At 37.7% G+C, this 24,009-nt stretch overlaps 1 non-coding gene across 1 annotated transcript; it reads right to left on the bottom strand.

Annotated features, from left to right (window-relative positions):
* Positions 1-4,887: 4,887 nt before the first annotated feature.
* On the bottom strand, positions 4,888-4,994 carry LOC141694175 (small nucleolar RNA R71). Its single transcript, XR_012563501.1, has one exon. It is a non-coding gene; the product is annotated as a small nucleolar RNA R71 (small nucleolar RNA).
* Between the last annotated feature and the right edge of the window lie 19,015 nt (positions 4,995-24,009).

Below are 24,009 nucleotides of genomic sequence, written 5' to 3'. Positions count from 1 at the left end.
TTCAGATTAGAGTCTTTAGTCTGATAGACTCTCCCATGCAACTTAAGAGCATTTAGTAGTTTTTAAAATCTACTAAAAATGTCAGTGAGAGACTCACTTTCCTCATTGTGAAAATGCTCATATTGCTGAATCAAGAGCTGCATCTTATTTTCTCTAACTTGCTCAGTGCCATCACAGATTATCTGTATAGTATCCCAGACTTCCTTGGCAGTTTTGCAGTTGATGATGTTGTCAAACATGTCTGCATCAACTCCATTAAACAGAATATTCATGGCCTTTTTATCCTTCCTGACTTGTTCAATGTCAGGATCAGACCACTCATGCCTTGGCTGGGGAACTGATGGCTCGTTTCCTATTGCAGCTCTTATTGGAACATGAGGGCCTCTTTCTATGCAGTCCACATAGGCCTCATCTTGAGAAAGCATATGAAGATGCATCTTTACCTTCCAATGATGGTAATTATCTTTATCTAGAAAAGGAATCTTGACTCCAACATCCTTCTTGTTCATCTTGCTGAATTGTTTTGATCTTTAAACTCTTTGTTGATTAAGAGCTTGCTCTGATACCAATTGTTAGTCCCTTACCAATATAGCAAGAATTACAGAAGGGGGTTGAGTGGAATTCTTGAACCTTTTTCTTAAAATAAAAATGTTCAAACTCGAATACAAATATAAGTGTTTTGATTAGCACAATGCGGAATAAAAATTTAAGTGAATCAAAACATAAGTAATTAAAAACAAGAGTCTTTAAAAACTTTCTGGTGGATTTAAACAATTCCACCAGAGATATATATTATATCGAGAGAACTCTGTGTGCAAGAATGCTCACAGCTGCTTACAAATTTGAACTACTGAGAATACAGAGAAATGCTAATAATTCTGCTTACAAATGTTTCTCACTTTTTGTATCTCAGATCTTCGTTTCTATTTGCTACTTCTTGGTTTATATATTACCAAGATCACAAAGTCAAAAGATAGAATCATTATAAAAACTATCGGGTCTAATACTTTGTTACTTTGTTCTCTATTACCCGGTAATAGGCTTCCTCATTCCATTTGCATACATCCCGACGCATGTGACCAGTTGTCACTGTCAACTGATGTTTGAATTCTTTATCCGTTGAATACATGATTATCCGTCGACTTTATGATCATCCGTTGATGGCTTCATTGATCATCCATCGACTGCTGAATAAAACATCCGTTGATAGCCATTTGATCATCCATCGATGGCTTTGTTAATCATCCGTCGGTAGCTATTTTGGCACTTGACTTTAATTCATTTATGCAGAATTACAAGACATCATCTATGTACAATTAATCAACCTATTCTGCATATCTAGTTAAATTCAACATGACTTATATGCTACTACAGAATTTACACAAAGGTGTATGCAGAAATGTGCTACAAACTCATTATTACATAAGCTACTCACTCGATGGATAATAAGTCATCATCCGTCGGGACTATAATGAGTTATCCGTCGGGACTATACTTCTTATCCGTCGAGTGCTACATTATTTTACTAAGTAAAATCTACTTAGGTGTTTTGTTTATGAAATCATCAAGTACACAACATATGCACAACAAAGATCAAAACAGGAGTTGAAGTTGCTACTAGAGATCCATTTCTATTGACTGACAGACCACTTGAAGGTGTTACACAGAAACATCTTGATAAGGTTATCTCTGTTTAAGTGGTACTGGATGCTCATGACAAGCACAATGTCAAGGAAAATTTGATTCTATTTCTTGAAGATGGAAGGTCATATCAAATGTCAGAATCAGATGTGTTAAACAAATCACTGAAAGAACTTCAATTCTTTCATTACCTTTTAGAGGTAAAGTCTAATATTAGCAGGAGATGGTCAAACTTCATATTGAAGACCATCAGAGATAAAGCTAGAATTTCTGGTTCAAGAGTTACAGAATTCATTGCTAGTATTGTTGAAAATGATGGAAGTGAAATTCCAATGAAGAAGGATTCTGCTAAGCTTGAAATGATACTAAAAGAGAATTGTCTGTGCTACAATGAAGATTCTTCTCATCCTAGGGTAATAAGACTGAATGATGGTTTAGAAAGAAACCATATCTCTGCTTTAAGGACTGCAATCTACCAGATTGGAAGTCAGAATGAAGAGATGAAGCAAGTCAAGACCACACTCTCTCAAGTCCTGAGGATTAAAGAAGAAAAACTGATATCAAGCTTTGTCAAGAATCATCATGGATTCAGATTGACTCAGTGAGATTGGTAAAAGCTACAAGGACTGTAAGTTGTAGTTAGTTATCTAGTTAAACTCTTATTGCATTTGTACTTAAATGTTTTTGACATCATCAAATCTATTCACTTGTATATTTTGCATAATTTACAAGTTGGGGGAAATTGTTAGATATATTTGATATGTCATGTCTAATGTGATTCATGTTTAGTTTTCATATCTTAACAACCAGGACATATCAGGACTTATTGAAATCAGGACTTACTGGAAGTCTGAACTTAATATCAGAACTTAAGGTCATATCAGAATTTAAGTGCGGGAGGACTTACAGTTAAGGAAGAAAGCTGATTTACAGTAGAAGATCGTGACTTAAATAAAAGAAGATATGCATGGAAAGAGTTAGAAGACTAGAAGACTTGTAGAAGATATCTGATTGATATATTTTAGGAGATGAAATTATATTCCATATCAATTAGAAGTTATCTTGTAACTGTGTACTATATAAACACATACTTTGGGTTTACACTATATGTGTTATTGATAAGTGGCATTTTAAACCACTTAGAATGTCTTAAAATGGCTTAAATTGGTGTCTTGAAATCAAGTATTTTGTGTATTTGATGCGTTTTTCTAGTGTTTATGCATTTCAGGGTATTAGTTGCATTTCGGAGGATGAATCATCAAGAATAAGCCTTGGCATGTGTTCACCATTGCGAGAGGAAAAGAACGGGCAGATTACGGCGAAGAAACGGAGCAAACATGGAATTTTTCCAGAAGGGTCCTGCGCGCCCGCGCAGCAATGCTGAGCGGCCGCGCAGCAGCCTTGCGCGCCCGCGCAGAAATGCTGAGCGGCCGCGCAGGGTCGGGGAAAAAGATATATTATTTTAGACTTCTACTTCTGTTTGGCTTCCAACTTCTATGTAATCTGAGTTTTATGGGACTATTATATAGGTATATTTGAGATGTTTTCATAGAGAATTAAGAGGAGATTATGTTTTAGATTGTGTTTTGCAAGAAGCGAAGGAGATAAGGAAGAAGACCGATTTAGCACATAGCAACGAAGAGGAAGCATATATTCTTGTGATTCTTGTTTCGTTGTAACATTGGATGCTAGTTTTCTTGCTTTGACTTATTTACTCTTGTGACGTACTCTATTTTAATATAATCAGTTTAGTTATTATTTTCTTGTGTTTGTTTATCATGATTTCATATGAACCCATGATGGCGATAAGTTCTATTATGGGCTAATCGTGATCATGAGGTTGCAACGGATTTATTATGGAATTCTTTAGTTAATTGTTTAATACTTTAGTATGTGATGATTGCATGATATCTAGTATTGGTTGTGCATATTCGTCTTATGTGCGTCGCGAACATATAAGATAGGGTGTTAATCTCTTGTGAAGCGACGGTGGATCTTGAGATTTAGAACTTGCCATGCTAGCATAGGTTCATGTACGTTGTGCATGATTAGTGGGTAACTCTAACAGTTTTATTTGCCCTATGTAATCAAAACAAGGATAACTCGTGCTTAAATCGTTGTGTTGTCAATTTCTGTAGACATATAGGAACTCAACATAATTGATGACTATTCAACTTCTATCTTAATTGTGGATGTTTGGTAGAATGGTATTAGTACAATGAAAGTTGGCTTTTATCAGTTTCGTGTTATTCGATTAATATCATCACTGTCACATGCTAAAGGTAATAATTATGGCTATAGAAGGAAGTAATAATGAAGTTGTGATCTCATGAGTGTTTTATTATTGATAAATTGAAGTGTTAGTTAAGTGGTTAATTAAGTAGTTAATTATAGTTAATATTTAATCAACAATTTTAAGTGTTATTATCTTAACATTGAGAAGTAGTCATACATTGGTGAGTGAGTTAAATTAGACAATAAATTAGTCTGAGTCTCTGAGGGAACGAACTAGAAAGTATTCTATATTACTTGCGAACGCGTATACTTGCGTGAATATTAGTGCGTGATTTCGCCCTAACAAGTTTTTGGCGCCGCTGCTGGGGACTCGGCGTATTTGTTTAGTTTATGTACTTACCATCATTGGTCATTAGGACTCAGTGATTAGGACGTAGTAGTTAATTACTCTTTTCGGTTGAGTTTCAGGTACTTTAGCAAGCGTTTATGCAAACTCGTTCTCGTGCTCGCAAGAGGACCTTAGATACAGCTGAGGAGAAAGACGAAGTTCTTGATACTCCGGAGAAGTTAGATTTTGAGGATTCGGATTCAAGAACTGAGCAGAAAGAACCAGTAAACATGGGAGATCGTATTGTTCAAGCTGATCCAGCTCTTATGGATTTTTCTCGGCCTAAAATTGATGACATTCAGTCAAGCATCCTTCATCCGGCTATTCAAGCTAACACCTTTGAAATCAAGCCGGGCACTATTCAGATGGTGCAGAATTCTGTTTCTTTTGGAGGAGCGGCAACTGAAGACCCCAACATGCACATAAGGAATTTTGTCGAGATCTGCAGCACTTTTAAGTATAATGGCGTGACTGATGAGGCTATCAAGTTGAGGCTTTTCCCATTCTCACTGAGGGATAAAGCTAAAGACTGGTTACATTCTGAACCAGCTGGGTCAATCACTATGTGGCAAGATCTTGCGCAAAAGTTTCTGGTGAAGTTTTATCCAATGGAAAAGACAGCTGCTATGAGGAGTGCTCTTACTCAGTTTGCGCAGCAACCTACAGAATCTATGTGCGAGGCTTGGGAACGCTACAAGGAAATGTTGAGAAAATGTCCACATCATGGAATGCCGGATTGGATGGTAATCACTGGTTTTTATAATGGTTTGGGGGCCCAATCTCGGCCCATGCTCGATGCAGCAGCTGGAGGCGCCTTATGGGCTAAAAGCTATACTGAGGCGTACAATCTTATCGAGACGATGGCTGCAAATGAGCATCAAAACCCAACTCAGAGGATGATGTCAGGCAAGGTAGCAGGTATTCTGGAAGTTGATGCAGCCACCGCTATTGCAGCCCAGCTCCAAGCGCTATCAATGAAGGTTGATTCTTTGGCTACGTATGGAGTTAATCAAATAGCTATGGTTTGTGAGCTTTGTGCAGGTTCTCATGCTACGGATCAGTGTTCTCTTGTCAATGAATCTGTTCAGTATGTGAATAATTATCAGCGACAACAGTAGCCTGTACCAGCGACCTATCATCCTAACAACAGAAATTATCCAAATTTCAGCTGGGGGAATAATCAGAATGCTATTCAGCCACCATATCAGCAAGGAGTGAGTAAACAGTTTAACCCACCTGGCTTCCAGCAACCACAGCAGTATGCTACAAGGCAATCATATCCTCAACAGGGAAGTGCAGCTGCACCTACTAGTGCTGATTTTGAGGAACTTAAGCTGTTGTGCAAGAGTCAGGCGGTTTCTATCAAGACCTTGGAAAATCAAATCGGTCAATTAGCCAATGCAGTGCTCAATCGTCAACCTGGCACTCTTCCCAGTGACACGGAAGTACCAGGCAGGAAGGAAGCTAAAGAGCAAGTCAAGGCTATTACCTTAAGGTCTGGAAAAGTAGCTGATGCTGAAAAGGCAAAAGAAGTCAAAGCTGAAGTTAGAGATGAAGAATTTAAGCAAAAGGAGAAAGCGGTGGAACCAAGGAAGACTACTGTTGAACACACTCTGCCTGAGGCTAATACAGGGGAGAAACAGCTCTATCCTCCACCACCTTTTCCTAAGAGATTACAGCAACAAAAGCTGGATAGACAGTTCAGGAAGTTTCTGGAGGTGTTCAAGAAACTTCACATCAATATACCTTTCGCTGAGGCTCTGGAACAAATGCCTAGTTATGCGAAGTTTATGAAGACTATTCTTTCAAGGAAGGTGAAACTGGATGACCTTGAAACCGTTGCTCTCACGGAAGAATACAGCGCTGTTCTGCAGCAAAAGTTACCACCAAAACTGAAAGATCCAGGAAGCTTCACCATTCCTTGCACCATTGGCAATCTAACTTTTGACAAGTGCCTTTGTGATTTGGGAGCAAGCATTAATCTGATGCCCTTGTCGATCTTTAAAAAGCTGGATCTGCCTGATCCAAAACCCACATACATGTTGCTACAATTGGTTGACCGTTCCATTACTTACCCAAGGGGCATAGTTGAGGATGTGCTCGTCAAGGTGGATAAGCTCTTCTTTCCTGCAGATTTTGTTATTCTGGATTTTGAGGAAGATAAGAAGATTCCCATAATCTTGGGGAGGCCTTTCTTGGCTACTAGCCGTACCTTGATAGATGTGCAAAAAGGGGAACTTACTATGCGGGTCCAAGATCAGGATGTGACCTTCAACGTATTCAAGGCAATGAAATTCCCTACAGAAGATGAGGAGTGCTTAAAAGTGGATGTGATTGATTCCGCAGTTACTTCGGAACTCGAGCACATGCTAATGTCTGATGCATTGGAAAAGGCCTTAGTGGGGGAATTTGACAGTGATGATGAAGATAGCAACGAGCAATTACAATATCTGAATGCTTCTCCCTGGAAGCGAAAGCTGGATATACCATTTGAATCTCTTGGTACTTCTGACCTCAAGAACGCTGAAGGGAAGCTCAAACCATCAATAGAAGAAGCACCTATCTTAGAGCTCAAACCATTACCTGAACACTTGAGGTATGCTTTTTTAGGTGATTCATCTACGTTACCTGTTATTATTTTAGCTGACCTTTCAGGTAGTGAGGAAGACAAGCTCTTAAGGATTTTGAGAGAATTCAAATCGGCTATAGGATGGACCATAGCAGACATCAAGGGGATAAGTCCTTCATATTGTATGCATAAAATTCTGCTAGAGGAAGGTAGTAAGCCAACTGTGGAACAGCAACGAAGACTGAATCCCATCATGAAGGAGGTGGTGAAGAAAGAAATTCTGAAATGGCTAGATGCAGGCATCATTTATCCTATTTCTGACAGCTCGTGGGTGAGCCCTGTACAATGTGTTCCTAAGAAAGGAGGTATCACTGTGGTCGCAAATGAAAAGAATGAGCTCATCCCTACTCGAACAGTTACAGGATGGAGAGTATGCATGGATTATAGGAAATTGAACAAAGCCACAAGAAAGGATCACTTCCCTCTCCCATTCATTGATCAAATGCTTGACAGATTGGCGGAACATGAGTATTTTTGTCTTCTGGATGGTTATTTCGGGTATAATCAGATTTGTATTGCACCATAGGATCAGGAAAAGACTACCTTCACTTATCCATTTGGCACATTTGCTTTTCGTAGAGTTTCGTTTGGGTTATGTGGCGCCCCGGCCACCTTTCAGAGATGTATGATGGCTATATTCTCTGACATGATTGGAAATAACGTCGAAGTGTTCATGGATGACTTCTCCGTCTTTGGACACTCATATGATGAATGTTTAAATAATTTGCGCGACGTACTCAAAAGATGCGTGGAAACTAATTTGGTGCTTAATTGGGAGAAATGTCATTTTATGGTGCGTGAAGGCATTATCCTTGGGCATAAGGTCTCTAGCAAAGGTCTGGAGGTGGACAAGGCCAAGGTGGGAGTCATTGAAAATCTTCCCCCACCTAATTCGGTGAAAGGAATCCGTAGTTTTCTCGGTCATGCGGGTTTTTATCGGTGATTCATCAAGGACTTTTCAAAGATATCTAAGCCGTTGTGCAATTTACTTGAGAAAGATGTGCCTTTTAAATTTGATGATGAATGTTTGGCAGCATTCGAGACTCTCAAGGAGAGTTTGATCACGGCACCAGTTATTACAGCACCAGATTGGACAGAACCGTTTGAGATGATGTGTGATGCGAGTGATTATGCGATAGGTGCAGTTCTGGGACAGCGCAAGAAAAATCTCTTCCATGTGGTCTACTATGCGAGTAAGACTTTAAATGGGGCCCAATTGAACTACACCACTACTGAGAAGGAGCTTTTGGCTATAGTCTTTGGCTTTGAGAAATTTCGATCTTATCTGCTTGGTACGAAAGTGATAGTATTCACTGATCATGCAGCTATTCGCTATCTGGTTTCTAAGAAGGATTCGAAGCCGAGACTCATTCGTTGGGTGCTTTTACTTCAAGAATTTGAGTTAGAGATCAAAGATAGAAAAGGTACTGAGAATCAAGTAGCTGACCATCTCTCTAGGTTGGAGAATCCCGATTCTACTTCACAAGATAGGACGTTAATCAATGAATCTTTTCCGGATGAGCAGTTGTTTGCAATTCAGGAGGAAGAACCATGGTTTGCAGATATTGTAAACTATTTTGTCAGCAATATAATGCCTCCTAATTTGACATCCGCTCAAAAGAAGAAGTTTCTGCATGAGGTGAAGTGGTATATGTGGGATGAACCATATTTGTTTAGACAGGGAGCTGACCAGATCATCAGGAGATGTATCCCGTTCTGTGAGACGGAGGGGATATTACGAGACTGCCATTCCACGGTTTATGGTGGACACTATGGAGGTGAGAAGACGACAGCTCGTATTCTGCAAGCAGGTTTTTTCTGGCCTACCTTGTTCAAGGATGCTCATCAGTTTGTTTTAAGGTGTGATCGTTGCCAAAGAGTGGGAAATTTGTCAAGGAAGGATGAGATGCCATTAAATGTGATGCTTGAAGTCGAGGTCTTTGATGTATGGGGAATCGATTTCATGGGGCCTTTTATCTCGTCTTGCAATAATCAGTACATCTTGCTGGCAGTCGATTATGTCTCAAAATGGGTCGAAGTTAAAGCTTTACCGACAAATGATGCAAAGGCAGTGCTAAATTTTCTTCATAAGCAAATTTTCACAAGGTTTGGAACACCTCGGGTAATCATAAGTGATGAAGGATCGCATTTTTGCAACCGTAAGTTCACTTCTATGATGCAGCGTTATAATGTGAATCATCGAGTAGCTACTGCCTATCATCCGCAAACAAATGGTCAAGCGGAAGTGTCTAACAGAGAGATAAAGCGCATTCTAGAGAAGGTTGTTTGTCCGTCAAGGAAGGATTGGTTTTTAAAGCTCGATGAAGCTGTTTGGGCTTACAGAACAGCATACAAAACTCCACTTGGGATGTCACCGTTTCAGTTGGTGTACGGTAAGGGATGTCATCTACCGGCGGAGCTTGAGCATAAGGCCTACTGGGCATTGAAGAAATTGAACCTGGATTTAGATGCAGCTGGTAAGAAAAGAATGCTTCAGCTTAATGAACTTGATGAATTTCGACTTCAAGCGTACGAGAATAACAAAATGTATAAGGAAAAGGTGAAGAGGTGGCACGATAGGAAGCTACATCCTAAGTTATTTGTGCCAGGGCAACAAGTTCTGTTATTCAACTCTCGGCTCCGACTTTTTCCTGGGAAGTTGAAATCAAGGTGGTCTGGACCTTTTATTGTCAAAACTGTGTTTCCACATGGAGCGGTGGAAATTTTTGAGAATGATTCGGACCAAGCATTCAAGGTTAACGGTCAACGGTTGAAACACTACTATGGGGACATGGCAAACCGAGAGGTGGTTAGTGCCATGTTGTTGACTATGTAAGAAAGGTACGGAATGTCAAGCTAATGACGAAAAAGAAGCGCTGCGTGGGAGGCAACCCATGAATTGTTGTTACAGGAACCCTTAGAAGTTAATAACCTATCCAAAAACACAAAAAAAATCAGAAAACAGGGGCTGAAATTTTTTTTTTCCAGAGACCCTTTGCGCGCCCGCGCAGCTATGCTGAGCGGCCGCGCAGGGGTCGAGTTCCAGAAAATTTTTTACAGTTCAGAAAAAAAAAAAAAAACACACAAAAACCCATCACAGCCCATAAACCCACGAATTCTTTTCCCATTACCCCATGATTTTATCCCTCAACCCCACTCCTAATCTAATTTAACCTACTCCACACCCTATATATACATACACCTATCCCACATATCTCCCACAAACTTCCTACACTTAAACCCTCTCATAAACATCAAAAATCAGTTCTTACACACTTTTATTCACAAATCAATGGCACCCAAGAGAGCACGCACTATTGACAGCAGCAGCACAGTTCCTACTGCTGATTCATCAAGGGGTACTGCTGCAAGGCCTCGGTTAACTGACAAAGCCGCGGAGGAGGAGTACACTAGGCTGTTGGGGAAGCCGATTCTGAAGGAGAGGGGGTTTTTACCATCAGGGAAGGATGGTGAGTTGTTGCCCATGATTGCAGAGAAGGGGTGGATAGCTTTTTGTGAGTCACCCGAAGCAGTACCGATGAGTGTTGTTCGCGAGTTCTACGTGAACGCGAAGGCTGAAAAGAATGGGTTTTCTGTAGTTCGTGGGCTGACGGTTGATTATCATCCTGCGGCGATTCGCCGTGTGATTGGACAGCGAGAGAGGAAGCCCGAGGAGGAGAATTGGAATGAAAAGACTGCTGAGGACTTTGATTTGGATTTGATTTGTGCGACTCTCTGTCGACCGGGCACAGTTTGGAACCGCAGTCCAGCCAATAAGGAGTATCGTCACTTTCCGGCGATCGCCATGAACAGGTATGCCCGTGCATGGAATGCATTTATATGTGCTAATATTTTGCCTTCTTCACATGCACACGAGGTCACAGTTGAGAGAGCACAGCTGTTGTGGGGAATTCTGAATGAGGAATACTATGTGGACCTTGGTGAGTTTATCTACCAAGGAATTCTGAAGTTTTTAAGGGGAGCAAAGCATATGAACATCCCTTATGCATCCACGGTTACAAAGCTATGCCGAGCAGTAGGAGTGAACTGGCCGGCTCATGAGCAGTTGCAGTTTCCAGCAGCTCCGATAGATTCTGGCACTCTGAATGGGATGCAGGAGTGGACCGGTGGTGAGCCTGAGGAGCATGGGCTGGGTTATCGTCTTCCAGGAGGGCGTCTAGCACGAGGTGCTACTATGGCCAGGCCAGGGCGTGGTGAGGCTAGTTCTTCGAGAGCTCAGGAGGGTGCTGGGATGGGTGATGCCCAGTATAGGAGGCTTTCACGGCGGATGGATGCCATGTATGAGACGCAGAGCAGGTTTGCTCAGGATCTCACTCTTGCGTTAGGGACTGCTTTTCGAGGCCTTGGAGCTGATATCCAGTGGCCAGTTTTTGGTGAGGACTCTGCATACCCGCCGCCTGATACTCCACCCACTGAGGGTGATGATGATGATGACTCCGAGTAGGTATACCCTGTGTTCCTTTCTACTACCTTCACTGGGGACAGTGAAGATTTTAAGTTTGGGGGTGGTAGTTAAGGAATATTTTGTGTGTGTCATATAGCTGCATATTCATGATAGTTAGTTCATATAGTTGCATAATTTTTGCCATATAGTTTTTTTTTTATATATAGCTTTATTTGTTTTTCATATCATATAGCTCATGCATATACCATGATCCCTTTTGCAATGATTTATCGACTGAATTGTGATATTGATGCGAGTGTAGTGATAGCATTAAAGTGATATTAAGTTGTGTAGGTTGATATGCATGCTAGAAGCACTTGTATTGTCACTAAGTCTTAGAGAATGCTTAAGGACTAGATTGTTGTTATGATCTGATTATTTTCGAGGATAATCTATTTATTATGCTTAGAATTTGATAATAGGTTCTTAGTGGTAAAGGCATGACAAAGAAAAAAAAATGGAGTAAAAATGGAATTTGTTGCTAGTTGTGGCTAGGCGTCAAATGGCTAGTAGCCGGCTTGCATGTTATGCGAGTAGTCTAGGGTTGAGCAAGATGGAGCGAAACGCACTTGCTCAGAGAAAAAAAAAAATTTGCATAATTGATCAAGAGTGGGCTCTTTGGTATTCGAGTTATTAAGTTCTTAGGGGACTTTGTGCCTAGTGACCTAAGGCTTTTAGAGTCTGGGATCCGCTAACCTAACGCTCGTTACATGGATACCATTGTATAAGTCTTTTGTGGACCTCACTCATTGCACGGTCAAATAAGCATTTGAGTTGTAAATAAAAAGCACGATTCCGTAGTAAGCTCCAGAGTTCTTGTAGTGTTGTACATCACTTTGTGCCTAGAATTTTTATTCTTTGTATAATCGTAGGATTGCCTTGAGGATAGTCTAGTCATAGTAATTGGTCTAGTTCCAAAGCATATTTGTTAAGCATTTGCACACACCACGTTTCTGGCGGTATGTCCGTTTACATGAGTTTATTGATCTTTAGTGTCTAACTACATTCGTTGAGACGTGGCAATTTGGTTGGTTAATTGTAGTAAGGGGGATCGTTGCATTTTCATATAGATTGCATTCATGCATATTTTTATTTGTTTTTTGAGTCTGTGACGCTTGAGGACAAGCATCGATTTAAGTTTGGGGGTGTGATAAGTGGCATTTTATACCACTTAGAACGTCTTAAAATGGCTTAAATTGGTGTCTTGAAATCAAGTATTTTGTGTATTTGATGCGTTTTTCTAGTGTTTATGCATTTCAGGGTATTAGTTGCATTTCGGAGGAGGAATCATCAAGAATAAGCCTTGGCATGTGTTCACCATTGCGAGAGGAAAAGAACGGGCAGATTACGGCGAAGAAACGGAGCAAACATGGAATTTTTCCAGAAGGGTCCTGCGCGCCCGCGCAGCAATGCTGAGCGGCCGCGCAGCAGCCTTGCGCGCCCGCGCAGAAATGCTGAGCGGCCGCGCAGGGTCGGGGAAAAAGATATATTATTTTAGACTTCTACTTCTGTTTGGCTTCCAACTTCTATGTAATCTGAGTTTTATGGGACTATTATATAGGTATATTTGAGACGTTTTCATAGAGAATTAAGAGGAGATTATGTTTTAGATTGTGTTTTGCAAGAAGCGAAGGAGATAAGGAAGAAGACCGATTTAGAACACAGCAACGAAGAGGAAGCATATATTCTTGTGATTCTTGTTTCGTTGTAACGTTGGATGCTAGTTTTCTTGCTTTGACTTATTTACTCTTGTGACGTACTCTGTTTTAATATAATCAGTTTAGTTATTATTTTCTTGTGTTTGTTTATCATGATTTCATATGAACCCATGATGGCGATAAGTTCTATTATGGGCTAATCGTGATCATGGGGTTGCAACGGATTTATTATGGAATTCTTTAGTTAATTGTTTAATACTTTAGTATGTGATGATTGCATGATATCTAGTATTGGTTGTGCGTATTCGTCTTATGTGCGTCGCGAACATATAAGATAGGGTGTTAATCTCTTGTGAAGCGACGGTGGATCTTGAGATTTAGAACTTGCCATGCTAGCATAGGTTCATGTACGTTGTGCATGATTAGTGGGTAACTCTAACAGTTTTATTTGCCCTATGTAATCAAAACAAGGATAACTTGTGCTTAAATCGTTGTGTTGTCAATTTCTGTAGACATATAGGAACTCAACATAATTGATGACTATTCAACTTCTATCTTAATTGTGGATGTTTGGTAGAATGGTATTAGTACAATGAAAGTTGGCTTTTATCAGTTTCGTGTTATTCGATTAATATCATCACTGTCACATGCTAAAGGTAATAACTATGGCTATAGAAGGAAGTAATAATGAAGTTGTGATCTCATGAGTGTTTTATTATTGATAAATTGAAGTGTTAGTTAAGTGGTTAATTAAGTAGTTAATTATAGTTAATATTTAATCAACAATTTTAAGTGTTATTATCTTAACATTGAGAAGTAGTCATACATTGGTGAGTGAGTTAAATTAGACAATAAATTAGTCTGAGTCTCTGAGGGAACGAACTAGAAAGTATTCTATATTACTTGCGAACGCGTATACTTGCGTGAATATTAGTGCGTGATTTCGCCCTAACAGTTATCATTATCGAGAAGATTATACATTGTAACCTAGCATCTCTTAGTGATATTTGTTCATCACTGAGAGAGAACAGTTCCATTGTAACAAAGTTTATCTTATTGAATATATCTCTTTACTGTTACTTGTGTTTAAAATCGATTTGATTGTATTAAATACTGTATTCAACCCCCTTCTATAGTGTTGTGTGACCTAACAACTCTGACTTAGGCCGATTAATCTCATTGATCTATATCAATAGATCTTGATCCCTAATATATAAGTAACATCGCCTAAGTCCTTCATCGAGAAATTATTTCTCAACCAAGTCTTAACATCATGTAGAGAAGGTATGTCATTCCCTATTAGTAATATGTTATCTACATATAGCACTAGGAATGCCACATGGCTCTCACTAACCTTCTCGTAAACACATGGTTCATCTTCATTTTGAATAAAGCCAAACTCTTTGACTGTTTCATCAAAACAACGATTCCATCTCCTTGAGGCTTGGTTCAATCCATAAATAGATAGAAGCAACTTACAGACCATCTTAGAAAACTTTGCGGGTTGTATCATGTATATATTCTCTTCAAGGCTCCCATTTAAGAAAGCGGTTTTGACATCCATTTTCCAAATCTAATAGTCGTAGTAAGAAGATATTTCTAGCAAAATCCTGATGGACTTGACCATAAAAACTGGTGAAAAAGTCTCATCATAGTCCATACCATATATTTGTTTGAAACCTTTTACCATTAGTCGCGCCTTATAGGTCTGTACTTTAACATCTATGTCAGTTTTCTTCTTGAATACCCACTTGCACCCTATAGGTTTTACCCCTTCAGGTGGATATAATAAAGTCCATACTTTATTTTGATACATGGATTCCATCTTGGATTTCATGGCCTCTAGCAATCTCTCGGAGTCTGGACTATTCATAGCTTCTTGGTAGGTAAGAGGCTCATCATTATCTATGAGCATCACATCATCATCTTGAGTCAAGAAAAATCTATAATATCTCTATGGCTCATGATGAGCCCTACTAGATCTATGAACAACCTGTGTTTCCGGAGCAGGAACATCTTGGTTTACATCCTTCCCACTTTCCAACTCTGGTTCAATAGTATTTTGTACATCTCAATCTTCATCAAGATCTATAGTCGTCCCACTATTTTTCTTGGAAAGTAACTCTTTTTTGATAAATACAGCGGTCCGAGCAACAAACACATTGTTCTTAGTAGGATTATAGAAGCTATACCCTTTTGTTTCTTCAAGATATCCCACAAAAAAACATTTATCTGATTTTGGTCCTAGCTTGGCAGAGACCAAGCATTTTACAAATGCTTCGCATCTCCATACTTTCATAAATGACATGATATGACATTTCTCAGTCCATATTGCGGTTTAGTGTATATACAACCATTTTTAGCGTAACCCCAGACACTTATTAGAAGATCTGCTAGACTCATCATCAATCGCACCATGTCCAACAAGGTACGATTTCTCCTCTCAGGAACTCCATTCCATTGAGGCGTTCCAGGAGGAGTAAGCTATGATACGATACCACACCTCTTCAAAAAACCTTTAAACTCGAGGCTTAATTATTCTCCTCCAAGATCTGATCGTAGAACTTTTAAACTTTCCCATGTTTGCTTTTCCACTTCGGCCTTGTATTCTTTGAACTTTTCAAAAGAATCGGATTTGTTCTTCAAAAGGTACACATATCCATATCTACTGAAATCATCAGTAAATATAATGAAGTAGTAAAAGCCACCTCTTTCCATCATACGCATAGGACCATATACATCACTATGTATAAGTTCTAATCATTCGGTGGCCCTTTCACCTTGTCTGGTAAAAGGAGCTTTAGCCATTTTGCCTATGAGATAATATTTGCATTCTTCGTATGATTCAAAATCAAAGTTATCCAAGTAGCCATCTTGATGTAACTTGAAAATGTGTTTCTCATTTATGTGGCCTAAACGACAATGCCAGAGGTATGTTTGATTTGAGTCTATCATATTAATACATTTTTTATCATTACTATTTATATTATAAACATGAGTATCAAGATCAAGAACATATATACCATTAAACAAACGTGCAACCCCATAGGTAACATTATTCAATAAAAAGGAACAACTGTTGTTCTGAATCAAAAATGAAAAACCTTTATTTTCTAAAGAAGAAACCGAAATAATATTTTTGCAAATCGCAGGCACATAAAAATAGTTCTCTAGTTCTAAAATGAGCCTAGTGAGCAATGATAAATGATAAGTCCCTACAGCTAAAGAAGCAACCTTTGCTCCATTTCTAACACGTAGGTCGACTTCTCCCTTTGCCAATGTCCTACATCCCCGCAGTTCCTACACATTTATACAAATGTGGGAACCACATCCAGTATCTAATACCCATGAAGTAAAAGTAGACAAATTAACTTTTATAACACAAAAAACTGAATCAGAAGCGCCAACAGCCTTCTTCTTCATCAAATCCTCAAAAACCATGACAGTTTCTCTTTTAATGACCCGGTTTCTTGCAATAATGACAAGTATCACCCTTTGCAACACCACTTCCAGGCTACAAAGCCTGTTTGGGAGCAGTTTTAGGTGCAGCAGCAGATTTGGATCCCATCCTCTTCTTTCCTTTCCATTTACCTTTCTCTTTGGCACTCCCTTTATTCACCATCATTATGGGAGCAGGGGACGCCTTCTGAATGTTGGTCTTAGCAGTTTTTAACGTAGCCAACAATTCAGTAGGTGTCTTGTCTATCTCATTCATGTTGTAATTCATTACAAACTGAGCATAGTTGTTGTTCAGAGATTGTAAGATCAGATCTATCTAGGCTTCCGAACCAATCACGGAACCCAGAGTAGCAAGGTACTCCATATATCCAATCATCTTCAGAACATGCTATCCAACCGCATCATGATCACCTTATTTGCATGCATACAAAGCTTTGCTTGTATCAAACCAATCTTGACGAGCCTGTCCTTCAAACATACGTTTAAGGTGCTCAATTATGATATAAGCATCCATATGCTCATGTTATTTTTGAAGCTCAATACTCATAGTCGCTAGTATCAAACAGGTGACATCCATGTCATCATCTATATGCTTTTGAGAAGCAGCCTGTTGAACACATGTTGCACCTTCAGGAAGAGGTTCAGGGAGATGAACATTAATGACATGGAGCTTTCGCTCCTGCCCGAGAAATATCCTCAAGTTCATTTGCCAATCAAGGAAGTTTGTTCATGTCAGCTTGTCCTTCTCAAGGACTGATCGCACATAGAAGTTTTTTGAGTTGTTTGCCATTTGATTTCTACAATATTAAAATGCATAAAATGAATTAGTCTACAGATTATCATTAAATTATATTCAAGTGATTATTTATATATATTCACAATATATATCTCCCACTATTTTTATCAAATCAATAGCCCTAAATATTAATTCGAAAAGAATATCTTCTATATCCTTTCTAGTGAGCCAAGATCCAAATTTCACAACATTTTAGTTCAGCTTTGGATTTACTCCTAAAATATGATTCAATAAGGTAGACAATATTTATCAATTATATCAACTATATAACTTTTGGATAGTTCAGTGGAACAACATTTGTTCATATTTATCTAATAAATCTCGCCAAACTCCATGCCTCTAATTTCAAAATACTATTGTGGTAACTTAGTTAAGTCAAACCCAATAGTCAGAAAGTATCAATATACTTCAATGCATATCCCAAGATAGATAGGAGTACTTTGCCCTGGAGAACCCACTCCTTATCGATCTAGGAGTTAACACGTTGGACATATTGAAAGGTATATAAACAACTTAATATAAAATTTAGGGTTTTGTTAATATTAAAACGATCATGATACTATCATAAAGAGATTCCCAATTTTTCCTTGAATGAAATACTTTAAATCAATACTTTAAGAAGAACTCGAGTTATATTCGAGATTAAATATTACAAGAATCAAACTGGCATGCAAGTCGTATTTAAAAACCAAAACCACAATTTAAAAACCATTAATCTAAGGGTCCAAAGGCCATAACCATCCACCATGCTCAAACAACATATAATAATATAAGTTATCATATACTTATTATGATTAATCTAATTAATCATATTAAGTGGAACATATACGGAACACTATTTTATGGATTCTTCATATTTGTATCATCGTATCATATACATATAGTGTGTTCCAATCCCCTATTGTGTCTATACACAATTAATCATAACAATAGTCATCTAAGATCATCAACACATGCATAATATCTTCATGTCTATCATGGCAAATCATCAACACATGCATATTATCATAATATTTATCATGGCAGATTATCAACATATGCATAATATACAAATCGCATACATATAGTCATGGAAGATTGTATACATGATATTATCATCAAAATCAATAAACACGCAAATGAATTAAAACCTTTCACAAGTAGCTCTGATGCCATTGTTGGGTTTCGGGGTATAAAAACACAGCGAAAACAATAAATAAAATCGTAAAAATGGAATAAAACTGAAACCCACCGCAAGATCCATGCAAAAAAAAATATTTAATTCGTGGATGAGATGTTTACCTTAAAGAACTTTACAATTATGGTTGTCAAAAGGAGATCCTAGCTTTAATCGAACACCACGTATCCCCGCCTCAATGATCTACGTCATAGAGGTATCCACACGAAAGCCGGTACAGAGGAGGCGTGTACTAGCACCAAGAACAGACCTGTTGTGGCGCCCTCCAAACCCGGGTCAGAAGTTTGGGGTCCACACACACACCTTAATTATAACCTGCTTATAACAATAATAAAGATAATAATAATATATGCAATGACCCTACTTACCAACCACCACGGACCGCAACAGGTTAAAGTATGCACACAAGCCAAACACACTAATATATTACAAACCGTTCAAATCCCAACTATTTCAAATTCAAACTGAGTATTAAACATTATTAAAAACTTTTACAAACTTAAATTATTCCAAAAGAAGCCTACTAGCTCAGCATTCTCAACCTGAACCCCTAGCTCTCGCGCTGGACTGGGGATCCTCTTTACCAACTGGTTCCTTTTTAACTGGAAAGAATATAAACAACATCGCACAAATGAGCTAACTAGCTCAGCAAGTCACAATGACAAAACTGAGAATAAGGATCATCATGTGAATATGGTTATGATATCAAGTGAGCAATGGATTATGATTTAGAATTGGATATTATACTTTTAATTTAAAAAAATCAAGGTTAGGCTGCTGATGAGTCACGCACTAACCCCGAGCAAGGCACACAGCATTGCTCTAACTACTGGATCCAAGGCACACATTGGCCTAACTTGACCATTATATGGTCTGACCACGAATCTGGTCCACAATTTTATAAAAACAATCCAATTCTAACATAATAACAGAATATGCAATAATAAACAATAACCGAAATCATTAACAACAATAAATGTTTAACAATGAAAGGGTTTCAATCTTTTTAGGGATCAATAAGGCAATTTAAAAGCTTGGATGCTGGGTAATGAAAGAATTGGATAACAAAGGAATCAACATTTCAAGGTTTCAATGATTTGGTCTTTCAAAGTATAAGATACCATGGGTTGAGTATATAATAGTTTATTCCAGTGTCTGGTATTTAGTTTGTATGTATTTGTGGAGTAGTATTGTAGATTTGTGGTTCTTGTTTGGGTATACAATAATCAATGGATTAAAAAGAATATGATTCATGGCTCAAGAACAATAACTGAAATCAGGATCTAGGTTTCTGTGCTTCAAAGCACTTGCAATTTCACAGGATTATCAAGTACTACTGTGGCGCCCTCCAAACCCGGGTCAGAAGTTTGGGGTCCACACACACCTTAATTATAACCTGCTTATAACAATAATAAAGATAATAATAATATATGCAATGACCCTACTTACCAACCACCATGGACCGCAACAGGTTAAAGTATGCACACAAGCCAAACACACTAATATATTACAAACCGTTCAAATCCCAACTATTTCAAATTCAAACTGAGTATTAAACATTATTACAAACTTTTACAAACTTAAATTATTCCAAAAGAAGCCTACTAGCTCAGCTTTCTCAACCTGAACCCCTAGCTCTCGCGCTGGACTGGGGATCCTCTTTAACAACTAGTTCCTTTTTAACTGGAAAGAATATAAACAACATCGCACAAATGAGCTAACTAGCTCAGCAAATCACAATGACAAAACTGAGAATAAGGATCATCAGGTGAATATGGTTATGATATCAAGTGAACAATGGATTATGATTTAGAATTGGATATTATACTTTTAATTTAAAAAAATCAAGGTTAGGCTGCTGATCAGTCACGCACTAACCCCGAGCAAGGCACACAGCATTGCTCTAACTACTGGATCCAAGGCACACATTGGCCTAACTTGACCATTATATGGTCTGACCACGAATCTGGTCCACAATTTTATAAAAACAATCCAATTCTAACATAATAACAGAATATGCAATAATAAACAATAACCGAAATCATTAACAACAATAAATGTTTAACAATGAAAGGGTTTCAATCCTTTTAGGGATCAATAAGGCAATTTAAAAGCTTGGATGCTGGGTAATGAAAGAATTGGATAACAAAGGAATCAACGTTTCAAGGTTTCAAGGATTTGGTCTTTCAAAGTATAAGATACCATGGGTTGAGTATATAATAGTTTATTTCAGTGTCTGGTATTTAGTTTGTATGTATTTGTGGAGTAGTATCGTAGATTTGTGGTTCTTATTTGGGTATACAATAATCAATGGATTAGAAAGAATATGATTCATGGCTCAAGAACAATAACTGAAATCAGGATTTAGGTTTCTGTGCTTCAAAGCACTTGCAATATCACAGGATTATCAAGTACTACAATATCTCGAGAAAGTTCAGAACACTTGCCTGGTATTAGCTTACTACACTGCACTCGCTTCCAATCACAACCGTTTTACTCCTCAACTACCTATTTCCCTTTCCTACGTCTTGCCTCTTCTGCTCACATATCATAAGCATCTATCAATAATTTACTCATGGAATTCTATTCAACACATACTTCTATCTACCCTTCGTTTTACCCAAATCCGATTAACGGATTGAAAGTTATGCAATAATCAATTAAACACCGAATATATAGACCGATAGTCAATTAACAACTCATATATAACACATAATACATCACGTAATCAATGATATATTATTTATAAAGAAATCTCGGGTCATAAATAGGCTTTCTGGTATTTAAAATGATTTTTAAAACATTTTTCGGAATTAAAACGGGTCGTTGGATCAATTTCGGGTTAATAAACAGGGTTCGGTTGGCCCATTCTGGCTCCGAATAATTTTAGAATAATTATCGAGCCTTGGAAATAATTTAGAATAATATTTTAAAGCTCGAAACTATTTTTCAGAATTTTTAAATCATTTTTAAATAATTAAATCTAATTAAATAATTAATTAAAATTAATTAATAATTAATTAAATCAATTAATCAATTAATTTTTGAATTAATTGACCAATTAATCAATTATAAATTAACTGAAATTAATTAACTAATTAATTTAGATTTATTTGTGAATTAAAAATAATTATCAGAATTAAAATAATAATTTTTAGAATTTTCAGAATTTAAAAATGAATTTTTATAATAAAAATAAATAGGAAATATGATTTTTAAACATTTTATAAACAGGAATCCTAAATTTGCAAAGTCTGGAAACTTCAAGGACCTAACTGCATCGTTTTCAAAAGTTGGGGTACTAAACTGTAATTTTCCAGCCCTTCGCCGGAAAACAGTCGGGTTCGCCGGAGAACACGTTCCCGGCGTCCTCACCCCACCAACACCTCCAGATCACATCTACACAACATCAGGAACACAACCATGCAATCAATTCATCCTAACAATCCCTGAGTTGGCCGGAATTTGGCCGTGAAGTTTTCCAGTTTCCGGCGAACATCGGAAAACTTCAAAACACAACTCCCTTCTCTACAGACCTCGTTGGTTCATGAAACTTATACGACTACATTGCAAATTTCACAGAGAACACAACCCACTATAACACAACATCAATCTATCACAGAATAAGAAACCCCCAAATTTCAATTAAGAACATTCATACGGGTTATAAACCCTAATTTTGAAATTCGAAAATCAAACTCAAATTTGAACATGTTATTGAACTCCAAATCAGACGTATGACATGAAAATCATCAGGAAAACAAGCTCTACAATATGTAATCATCAAATTATACAAACAATCATCCGAACAAAAATTCATATTTTTAATAAAATAAATTCGAAAATAAATAAATTTTTAGAAAAATAACCTTGATTTCTGCAGTGAAACAAAGCTCAGAATCTGATAGAACACTTCAAATTCTTCGTTTTGGTTACTCAAGCTTTGAAAACAGATATCGATAACGCCTTCATTTTGCTGTTTGATTCTTAGAACAGTTTTAGGAAATTAGGGCTTCCCTCTGAAAATTATATAATTAACTATCTGCAAATGATTTTGATACGAAATAAAATACGGTAAAAGGCTATTTATAATTACGGAAAATTTGTATCCCGTTGGATCATTCCGGATATAAAACGATACGTTTATTTGTAAAAATTGATCCAAACGGTATCGGTTTTCGGGATAATTATCCAAATCAGTACAATTTGTACTGCGGTCTTGGTCTCAGCGCCTGGTTACACGTATTACGAAGTGATAATTGTGATAGTTTAATAAAAAGCTCCCGTTTATCGAAAATACGGGTTTTATTGATTTACTGAAACAAATATTGTATCGAAAATGTTACGCCGGGACCCGCGCAGGACAAACCGTACGCCGGATCGAAAAAGTCGAAACATGGAATATGCTCGGAATATTACAAGTAGGTTAGGAAGGAGTTCTCGAAAGAGTTTCGGGTTCCAAAAACGTAACAACGGTTGACGTTGGTTGGTTTCCGTTTTTATAAAATAGATTTTAATTACCCGGAAAAATATTTTAGAAATTTCATATGATTCTTATAAATCCATAACCAATATAAAAATAATTAGGAAGATATGACAATTATCTATATTTTATTTTGAACATATAAAAATTAAAGTGCTCAATTAATATTATTTTTGAATATTCAAGTACAGATAACACTTAACAATTAGCTCACTGAATAGATACTGAACACACATAATAATTATATAATAGCAAAAATAATTACACGATATATCCCGGATATTACATCCTTCCCCCTTAAAAGGATTCTGTCCTCAGAATCTCTAAGAAAACAATTGAGGGTACTTTTCTCTCATATCACTTTCTAACTCCCAGGTTGACTCTTCAACCTTTGGGTTTCTCCACAATACTCTTACTAACTTTACCACTTTATTTCTCAATACTTTCTCTCTTTCCTCTAGAATCTTTATCGGACTCTCTACATAAGATAAATCTACTTGAAGTTCTATTGGCTCATATTCTATTATATGCCTGGAGTCTGGATTATATTTCTTAAGCATTGATATGTGAAAAACATTGTGAATGTGCTCAATGTGCGGAGGTAACGCCAACTCGTAAGCTACCTTGCCAATACGCTTTAGGATTTCAAAAGGTCCGACATATCTTGGGTTTAGCTTCCCTTTCTTCCCAAACCTCGTTAGTCCTTTCCACGGTGATACTTTCAATAATACCAAGCTTCCTTCTTCAAATTCCATGTCTTTTCTTGACTGGTCTGCATATTTCCTTTGACGATCTTGTGCGGCTATTAATCTTTTCTGGATAATTTCAACAACTTCCTTTATCTGCTGCACCAATTCGGGTCCGAGTATTTTGCGTTCTCCTACTTCGTCCCAATATACTGGAGATCTATATTTGCGTCCATAAAGGGCTTCATAAGGTGGCATCCCAATACTGGCGTGATAACTGTTGTTATAAGCAAACTCTACTAGGGGTAAATGCTCGTCCCAACTTCCTTTGAAATCAATAGCACAAACACGTAGCATGTCCTCGATTGTCTGGATCGTTCTTTCACTTTGGC

The sequence above is a fragment of the Apium graveolens genome, chromosome 10 (assembly GCF_009905375.1).
Source record: "Apium graveolens cultivar Ventura chromosome 10, ASM990537v1, whole genome shotgun sequence".
NCBI lineage: Eukaryota > Viridiplantae > Streptophyta > Magnoliopsida > Apiales > Apiaceae > Apium > Apium graveolens.
This window is presented reverse-complemented; position numbering and strand designations above follow the sequence as displayed.